The 10419-nt window shown below is 36.9% G+C and overlaps 1 pseudogene across 1 annotated transcript; it reads left to right on the top strand.

The window, feature by feature from the left end:
* The first annotated feature begins 464 nt into the window (after window positions 1-464).
* Window positions 465-1383, top strand: LOC311182167 (olfactory receptor 7A17-like; annotated as a pseudogene). Its single transcript has one exon. The product of its transcript is annotated as an olfactory receptor 7A17-like (transcript).
* The last annotated feature ends 9036 nt before the right edge of the window (window positions 1384-10419 follow it).

Here is a 10419-nt window from a genome sequence, read left to right as displayed (position 1 = left end):
AAACACAGTTACCACTCAATATATATTCCTGATATATATGTGATATATATGATATACATCATATATGATACATGTGGTATATATCATATATATATGCACACACACATACACAAACACACATACATGGAGACTATTAAAATTAGAATAAATAACTAGTGAGGGGAAGAGCTTATTGGGACAAAGTTTCCTTATCATGGCTTATATATGTACACACACACATACACAAACACACACATGAAGACTACTAAAATTATAGAATACATAAGCAGTGAGGGGAAGAGCTTATTGGGATAGTTTCCTTATCATAAGTAGCACTAGTAATCCATAAAAGAATCTGATCCATGACAAAATATTAAAATTAATTTCTTGACTGCAAAATATTAATGGTAATATTTCAAATATGTGAATAATCTAACTGTGCAAAAATAATGTATTTTTCCCCCTTTTCTGAAGTCACCTCCATCATGAAACCAGGCAATGATACACAAATTTCAAAATTTCTTCTTCTGGGACTTTCAGAGGAACAAGAATCACAAGCCCTCATATTTGGGCTTTCCTGCTCATCATCCTGGCTGTCAGCACTGACTCCCACCTCCAGAACCCCATGTACTTCTTTCTCTCCAATCTTTCCTTTGCTGACATCTGTTTCACCTCCACCACCATCCCAAAGATGCTGTTGAACATCCAGACACAGAGCAAATTCATAACTTATGAATCACCCAGATACACTGCATCACCCAGATTTGCTTTTACCTGCTCTTTGCAGGACTAGATGATTTTCTTTTGACAGTGATGGCCTATGACAGGTTTGTGGCCATCTGCCACCCCCTGCACTACACAGTCATTATGAAACCCCAACTCTGTGGACTGCTGGTTCTGGTGCCCTGGGTCATCAGTGGTCTGAATTCCTTGTTAGAATACTTAATGTTTTTATGGCTGCCATACTACACAGATGTGGAAATCCCCCACTTTTTCTGTGAACTCAATCAAATGGTCCAACTTGCCTGTTCTGAAACCTTCCTTAATAACATGGTTTTATATTTTGTAGCTCTTCTGTTGGGTGGTGGTCCTTTAGCAGGTATCCTTTACTCTTATTCTAAGGTAGTTTCCTCCATACATAGAATCTCACCATCTCAGGGCAAATATAAAGCATTTTCCACCTGTGCCTCTCACCTCTCAGTTGTCTTTTTTATTTTATTGCACAGTTCTAGAAGTGTACTTTAGCTCAGCTGCTACCAACAGCTCACATTCAAGTGCAATAGCCTCTGTGATGTACACTGTGGTCACACCCATGCTGAACCCCTTCATCTACAGCCTGAGGAACAAAGACATAAAAAGGCCCTGAAAAGATTCTTTGTGATGGAAACTACAAAAGGACAGTAGTTGTAGGAAAGAAATACCCATAATTTCAGAAGTCAGAGACTCAGACTCAAAAATTATGCTTAATCAGATTTGACATAGAACTTGATCTTTCACTTATATCATAGATTTCCATGTCTTTTAATTCAACTTTTCCATTTAATTTATGAACTCACTCTAGTAAACTTTCTTTTCTCTATGATACTGAACATTATTTCCCTTTTTTTTAGTTTTCCTATTTCCTTAAATTTATTTCCAAACAAAAATCAGAGCTATTTGGAAATTTCCATTTATTTAGTGTGTAAATGTGTTTTTCTCTAGAATAATTTCTCTCAAATCATTATATCACACCAATTAATTTTTGTTCTGTTTTATTAAAATAATTGTCATGAATGGCACTACTCTTATGGAAAAATTAATCTACACTAAATGACCAAGGCAATTTATATAATTTTATAATAGATGAAAATATTAGACTACTGTTTTATATTTTTGTCAGAAATGAAATCCAAGAGACACTTTTTAATACAGTTCATTGAAATAACAGAAAATCTGTATATGCTGTCTTCAAATTCAAAAACAAATTGCAGAGCGCACTGGATTTTCAATTGAAGAAATAGCACAGAGCCTCCCCTGGTGGCACAGGCAGTGGAGCTCAGCGCTGTGAAGCTGTCCGTAGCCTCTGAAGCTGTCCACAGCCTCTTCAGTGCTGGTTCGATCCAGGCGGGCCAAAGAGGGTCACACATGGAGCGGCAGACCTCTCCTGTTGAGCCTGCTGCTCCCCACAGCAGTGTATTTTAAATAAATCTTTTTAAAAAATAAAATAAAAATAAAGAAATAGCACAGTAAACTTCAATTGCTTTTTTATGTAATGGCTAAAAACAATCTTCCTGAGCTTCAATTTTCTGATTTCTGAAGGTAACATGGGATAATAAACATAACTTCATATAAACATTGCAAGAAATAAATAAGATATGTTGTTGATATCTTGGCTGATCCAAAGAAATGGCCAAAGTTAAAGTTGTGTGTGTGCGTGCATATTTTATCTCACATAAACATACCTGTGCACGTATGTGTACACAAACACAGACACATTCATAATCTCAAATTTTTAAATGAATTTCATTTAGGTAACACTGGTGTTTAATAATCTGTGTGTTCAGCATTATATTGTGACATCTGTATTGACTAAATTATGATTATCACCAAAAGTCTGATTTTCATTGTTCACTCATAAAATTTACTCCTTTACCCATTTCACCCAACTCTACCATCTCTTCACCTCTGGTAGCCACCAGTCTCTGTGTCTAAAGTGTTTTTTTTTATCTTACCAGTTTATATTATAGCTATGAAAGAAATATATTTGTCTTTTTGTCTTTTTCTATCTTAGTTATTTTACTTAGCTTAATACTAGTAATGTTTATTATATCCTAGTAATATTCCAGTATATGATATATATTTACCTTTATCCACTCATTTATCAATGAACACTAGATAGTTTCCACCTATGTTTTCGCTATAAACTATGCTACTCTGAACTTGAGGGTGTAGCTATCTTTCTGGATCAGTTTACTTAATCTGCATAAGTGGGAGAGAGTGATCATATGATATTTCTATTCATAAATTTTGAGCAATTAACATTTATTTCCATAGTGGTAATACCCTATACCTAGGGATCCAACTATTTCTGATGGACCCCTTTTCTCCAGATCCTTGCCAACACTTGTTTCTTGTCTTTTTGACAATAACCACTCAATAGATGTGAGACAATATTGTGATTTTGACTTGCATTTCCTTAATAATAGCTGAGGACAAACATATTTCCATGTGCCTTTTGGCCATCCCTAAGTCTTCTCTGGTGAATGTCTATGTAGTCCCTCAATCCATTCCTTTGACTTTTTGTTGCAGTTATTTGTGTATTTTTTATTTTACTTTTTTATTTTTTAAAGAGTCATTTATTTATTTTTGCAGAGAACTGGGGTGTAGGCAAGAGGTGTAGGAGGGGAAAGAGGGTTGAGAGGATTCACCAGAGACAGAATGGAGAGCAGAACAGGTAGATTTTACTGAAATAAACTCTAAGGGGAGCAGCAGTTGAGACAGGAGAGGTCTGCTGTGCCATATGTGGATTAGTTCCCTGGCTGGAGGTCAAACTCAGGCTACAGCAGTGACAGCATGAAAGCACGATACTTAAACCCTAGGCCACCAATGAGGCCCTATTTTGAATTTTAACATGTTGTCAATGTATGATTTGAAACAGTTGTGGTTTTGTTTTGTTTTTGTTTTTGTTTTTGTTTTTTTCCCCATTCAACATGGTATGAAATCCTAGCTAGAGCAATTGGGTAAAAGAAGGAAAGGAATCCAAATTGGAAAAAAAGCACAACAATCACTATTTAGAGAAGACATGACAATATGCATTAAAAAAAAAAACCCTGCAGACTCCACTAGGCAATTACTAGAAACTATAAACCAATAAAGTAGCATGCCGGGGACCAACCTCCGGCAAAATGTCATGTCAGGGGTTCCTGAAAGGATGAGAAGGCATCGGCGAAAACGAAAGGGCTGAGGGGAAGGGGACAAGGTAGAATGAGGAGACACTGACACTTGGTGAGGTGCTAGTATCTTCTGCAGAGAGACTCAGCAGGCCTTTATTTATACATTTTTTGCAAGCAGTGAGATTACATTATCATGTGCATAGAAACAATCAGTGCATCTCTCTTTCCATAAGCTTTTGGCCACTACGTGCTCTCCTCTCAGTAAGAAGGCAACCTTCAAGGTTAATAAAAAACTAAGCCTTACACTAAAACTCATTGTTTCAGCTAAACAATAACCTAAGACTGTAGATAGCCGCCAGTACATCCCTATCAGCCAAAGCATAAGCAAGAAAAGACTCCTCTTATTCGCATGGCCTTCAGCTGGGGACCTGCTGCTACTCAGCTATCAGAGCTTTTTTCTATTTAGAAACTCCTAACTCAAATAGCATCATTTAAAAACTTTCCCAAGAAACTTCAAGAGAAGGCAAAAGAAGGACCCACTACAACTGTTGTGCTGGATTGCTTGTCAGGCATGCACAACAAACCATCTTCCATTGTCAAGTGGGCCAAACTGCCCAACAACTAATTTCTAAACAGACAATTTTCCATGCCATTTACTGACAGTATGCTGATACATATAATTTATTGTCTAATATACTTTCTGATAATTTTTTTTCTCTCTATGACCAAGAACAAAAAGCAAAGGGATGCCAGATGTTCAGTCCCATGGTGTGAGGCCTTTTCTCTTAGCTGTTTGTCAGTATGCTATCTGGCTGGGGCAACAAGACCCCCTGCAGCAGTAGCAGTCTACAAAATCAACATACATAGTAAGTCTGCTGCTTCCCTATATGCAAATTACAAATTAGAAGAGAAAGAAATCAAGAAAACAATTCCATTTACAGGAGCATCAAAAATATTAAATTACTCAGAATATACCTAACAAAGGAAGCAGAACACAAATTCAATGAAAACTATAAAGCATGCTAAAAGAAATAGGAGAAAATCCATGGCAATGAAAAGATATTTCATGTGCATGAATTAGAAGAATTGACATTGATTAAAATGTCCTTCTTGGCAACAAGGACAATCCTTATCAAAGTTTCACATAATTCTTCAAAGAAATAAACATTGCTTAAATTTATATGGAACCACAAAAAAAAAAAAAATAGCAAGGCACTCTTAGCAAAAAAGAAGAGGAGTGAGGTAATCACTCCTCTTGCCAGACGTCAAATTATACTACAACACATCGTAACCAAAACAGTCTGATATTGGAATAAAAAAACACATAGACCAATGGATTAAAATGGAGAAACCAGAAATAAACCCATGCTCATGTAAATAGTTAATCTATGACAAAGAATCCAGGAGTATACAAAAAATAGTGTTCATTAAACTGGATAACCCCATGCAGAAAAAAATGCAACTCGACCACTACTTCACACCATACACAAAAATGAACTCAAAATGGATTCAAGACTTGGATGTGAGAAGCCATAAAAATACATAGAAGGCAAAAGAGTCCACAACTTGGGCTTCAGAGATGTTTTGGGAACTTGTCTCCAACAGTTAGAGAGCCAGAAACTAATCAGCTACTCCTACACTCCAGTCAAGCAGGTAAAAACAGGTAGAACATGCTAAGACCAAAGTGATTACATTAGTCCCACTACATAATAATGATCAGCCTTTTCATCTTAAGGTCAGTTGATTAACAGTCTTAGCTACCTTAGCTCTCCATTACTGTTCCATATATCTGGGGATTAGAATGCAGACAAATTTGAAGTTCTTCCTCCACCTATCCTAAAGTCTTTTTTGGAGGTATATTATTTTGACTTAAAGCAGCGTATATTTTAAAGACAATAGTTTGTTCAGAAGTATATTAGCTGATGTCATTCAAGGACTCTAACTAAAAAGATCTAACACAGCATTTACAACAGCCTCTAATGAATGAACACACCATTCTATTAAATTTATATGCAAAGTCATTTTTGGATCAAAAGACCCAAAGTAACTACATTGTAACAGAAGACCACAGTCTTGCTATTCAAGGAGGAGTCCACAAATGGGAACCTGCAGCATCAATATCACTCAGGAAATTGTTCAATATAAAGAACTCCGGGCCCAGTAGCACCTGCTAAATCAGAAACTGCATTTGCACTGGAATTCTGGGAGATCCATAATGCACACTGAAGTTGAAGCATAGATAGGATAGGTGGTTTTTCTCACTATGTCACTGGTTACACTAGGAGCAGAATGAGTGTGATTGATGCTGTCCCATGGAGTATAAGAGTATAACTTTGGACATATGACTAAGCCTCACAAGTCCCTTTATGCAATGGAGAATGGCGTTTATAACAGTACCAACACATAGAATGGGCTTTTATAGTCATTGCTAAGCCAGGCATATGGCATAAAAATATCAGATATATGACTTATAATTAACACTTTATGTTTTAAACCATATTGAAAACCATTTCTTTAAGGAAGTAAAAGCTTGTTTTAAATGTGACAAATTACATGCTAAATTCTCTTAAAATCTGTTTTGTTGGGCCTCCCCAGTCCACAGTGGGTTGAGCAGAGCACTATAAAGCTGTCCACAGCCTCTGCAGTGCGGGTTCAATTCCCAGCTGGCCAGAGAGATACTCACATGGTGCAGCAGACCTCTTCTGTCTTGTCCTCTGCTCCCTTCATCAGTGTTTTTGGTCTGTCTGCCTGTTCTGTTCCCCACTCTGTCTTTGGTGAATTCTCTCACCCTCCCATGCCTCTGGCCTGTACCCCAGTTCTTGTATAATTAAATAAATATTTTTTAAAAAATCTGTTTTCTTATAAAATATGTATGTTTTCCCCTACTGCACAAAAACAGGTGACTGGTACAAGATATGGTATATTTACACAATGGAATACTACTCATCAATCAAAAAATATACTCATGGCATTCACAGCAACATAGATGATGCTCAAAGGGATTATGCTCAGAGAAATAAATCAGAAGGAGAAGAAAACTACAAGATGGTTTCACTTATAGGAGGAATATAGGGAAACCAAAGAAAGTGTCAACAACAACAACAAAAAAAAATTTGCAGGCAAACTATAGATCTGAGGCATACAGAAGGGGAGGGAGAGGAAGAGGGATCAAAACAGTGAAGGGAACAGCACAATGGACTATGATGATATTATGGTACTGGGAGAGCTACGGGGAATGCACCTGAGAGGGGAAATCAAATACTGTACAAAAATGAACAATGATGTAAGAAATGCATGGTATTTTTCAACTTCCAATCAGTTTCTCTCTGTCACCTTTTATTTAAGTAACCTGGCATTCTAACATTTTAGAAGCTTCAGGTGTGCAGCATATAAATCAACATCTGCAGATACAACATCAACTTCACCACAAAATTCCTTATTACCCATTCCCTTTCCCTCTTTCCCTTCTGGTTATCACCAATTTGGTCTTTTAGTCTGAACATTTATTTTTGTTTTATTTTGTGTATTGGCTTGGTTTTCTACATACCAGATACAAGTGAAGTCAGAGAGTGTTGGTTTATTTCTGAATGACATTTTATAATACCTAAGGAAAGTGCATAACTTGTTATATTGCATAAATGCCCAATTGTTTTGGCAAAAATTCATGTAATCAGGAGAATAGCATGCAAGGGTTTATTCCAAGGTATCCAGTTCTCTGCTTTGTTAGAGTGGTGATATCAGGCTCTGTGAGTCCTCCTTTTTCAAAATAAAAGACTGTATTTAAAGAAAAACAAACTAAAGAAATCATACATGAGTGTACATTTATGGAAGTGTGTTAGGCTTTTCAAGTATAAATCCAATGAATAGTATAAGATTGAACAAATCTCAAAAATAATTTAATATAAATCAAAAACATGTATTGGATAAGAGCATTTCTACACTTTTATTCCTTTCAAAGTTGTTATTGGCTCACAGTTTGATCCACCATTTTCCATGCTTTGATGATCAAAGGGATCTAGTCAAAACACAATTCTTAGTATTAGATATTTACAAAAAAAAAAAATTGAACTCAGGATTGGGATCAGTGTTGGGAGGTTAAAATTCTTGAAGCCAAAAAAAAAAAAAAAAAATTATTGAAGCCAGAAGGCCTCCCCCGTGGCGCAATGGTTGAGCACTGGGCTGCGAAGCTGCCCGCAGCCTCTGCAGCGCTGGTTGGATTCCCGGCCACAGGCAAGGGTCCCACATGGCGCGCAGACCTCCCCTGCGGCCGGCGGCTCCCCTCAGCAGTGTACTTCGCCCTTCTGCCTGTTCTGCTCTCTGCTCTCTGCTCTGGCTCTGGTGAATTCTCTCACCCTCCCGTGCTTCTGACTGTGCCCAGTGCTTGTATAAATAAATACATAAATATTTAAAAAAAAAGTTTAAAAAAATAATTAAAAATAATAATAAAAAATTCTGGAATCAGAGATTTCGTAAAGAAAGAATAATGAAAGCTGGATTCACTTGATTTCCAGTCTCTGGGGATCAGAGAGTCATTAGGAAAAACTGTCATTCCTGTCTGACCTATAGGGAAATCATGTGCAAGAGGCTGGCTGGTGTACAATAGGAAAATGTGCCAAATGAGTAGATGTAAAGGACTATAAATAGTTCCTCTGCTGCAGGCCCTCAACTTCCACTGCCAAGGGTATGATGGACCGGTTGTTGTTTTGGGAGTCCGTCATCTGTCTCAGGCACCAAGACTTCATGCCTTCCTGTCGTGTTATCTGGGAAGATAGTCTCAGTGTCCACTGTTGACCCTCTAGTTGACCCTCTAGTTAGGAGTCTGGAATCAGAGACCCCATCCCGGTGAGTTTGAAAGCCCAGTAGATACTTCAGGAAAGTGTTCGAGAATAGAAACAAATTTTACTTGAGATCATCTGAGATATTAATGAAACTACAGATTGCCATTTTGTTTGCTTGGTTAAATAATTTGTAACTAAGTTAAATCAATTAAATTAACTATTTTGATTTGTTAAAGAAAAAGGAACTGTCCACTGGACTCAACTATACAAAGTCCATTGTTGACAAGTAAAAGTAACAGATGTCCCCTTGCATGAGACTGAAGGAGGAATGGGAAGTTTAAAGTGGTTTCACCAATGCCAGGCAGTTTTGCAATTAAGGGAAGTGGGAAAACAGAGTATGACGTATAAAGAGGTGTGTGTTGAAGTAAGCATATATGTTTCTTAATTTTCACTATTGTGTGTATTTGAATATGAACAGTATTTATTAGAAAGATCCATGTTAATACAGGTAGATGTTACCTAGAAAGCAATTCATGAGATTTGCATTTCACAGTACTTCCCTCTCCTACTTGTGTGCCCAAGTCCACAATCTTGAGAGGCATTCCAGCAGGTGCAAGGTGATGCCTCATTGTGGTTTGGTTTTGCATCCCCCTGATGATTAATGATGATGAGCATTTTCTCATGTGTCTGTCAGCAATTTGAATATCTCCTTTGTTCTTCTTTGTTTTGTTGTTTTATGGGAGGAGTTGGATTTTTAATAAGATGTTAATATAGTTTTTGATATACAAGAAAAACTGTGAGATAAAGTTGAGTTTCCATTCCTCCACAGCTCAGTCCCTCTATTATTAAATATTAGTTTACTTCAGTCACAATCAATGAACCAATATGGATACACTAATAACTAAAGTCCTTAGTTATTCAAATTTCCTGAGTTATTATTGAATATAATTTTTCTTTGGAAAAAAAGTCTGTTTAGAACCTCCCTGACATTGGTCTGGCAATGATTTTTTTTTTGGATATGACACCAAAAGCATAACACACAAAAGCAAAAATCAATACATGGGACTATATCAAATTCAAAAGTTTCTTCACAATGAATGGAAACAATAAATGAAAATGCAACTTACATAAAAAAGCAGTCATCTCTTACCTTCCACATACAATAATTACAGCTATTTTTTCTTAAACATCCTGGACACCATTTATGATTATATACATTGAACTGCACCCTTCACTGTTTTGTAAAAATTTATATTGATATTTTTTCCAATTTAGATCCCATGCTTATGTCATTAATTTTGTTATTTTATGTATTTCTTTTGCAAGTAGCCTTAAACTTCAATTCAACTAATATATTTATTTTAATTCCACTGCCTTTACCTGGTTTTGCTCCTGTAATTGTATTGCTTAATTACTACTTCCTTGTAGTTATTTTTCTAAGTAAATGCACACATTTAGGAAACCACAGACAAGGTGGAGTTCTTGCTGACTTGGATATTACATATAATGGAGGAGGCAGAATACAATGAAACAAATATGTGTGTGGCTCAATGTCTTCTGGGGTAATTCAGATGAAGAACGGGGGCAGATTAGTGAGATGGGTGCAGATTTTACCAAGTATGTTCTGGGGAGGCCTTGCTCTGTTGGCTGAGGAAACAAGGTCTGTGTACCAAAAAAAAAAATAAAAAGAGGTCAAAACCTAAAGCCAAGGGCCTCCCCTGATGGTACAGCATTGAGCGTTGGGCTGCGAAGCTGCCCGCAGGCTCTGCAGCGCCTGTTCGATCCCCTGC

The sequence above is a fragment of the Talpa europaea genome (assembly GCF_964194135.1).
Source record: "Talpa europaea genome assembly, chromosome: 12".
In the NCBI taxonomy this organism is placed as follows: domain Eukaryota; kingdom Metazoa; phylum Chordata; class Mammalia; order Eulipotyphla; family Talpidae; genus Talpa; species Talpa europaea.
This window is presented reverse-complemented; position numbering and strand designations above follow the sequence as displayed.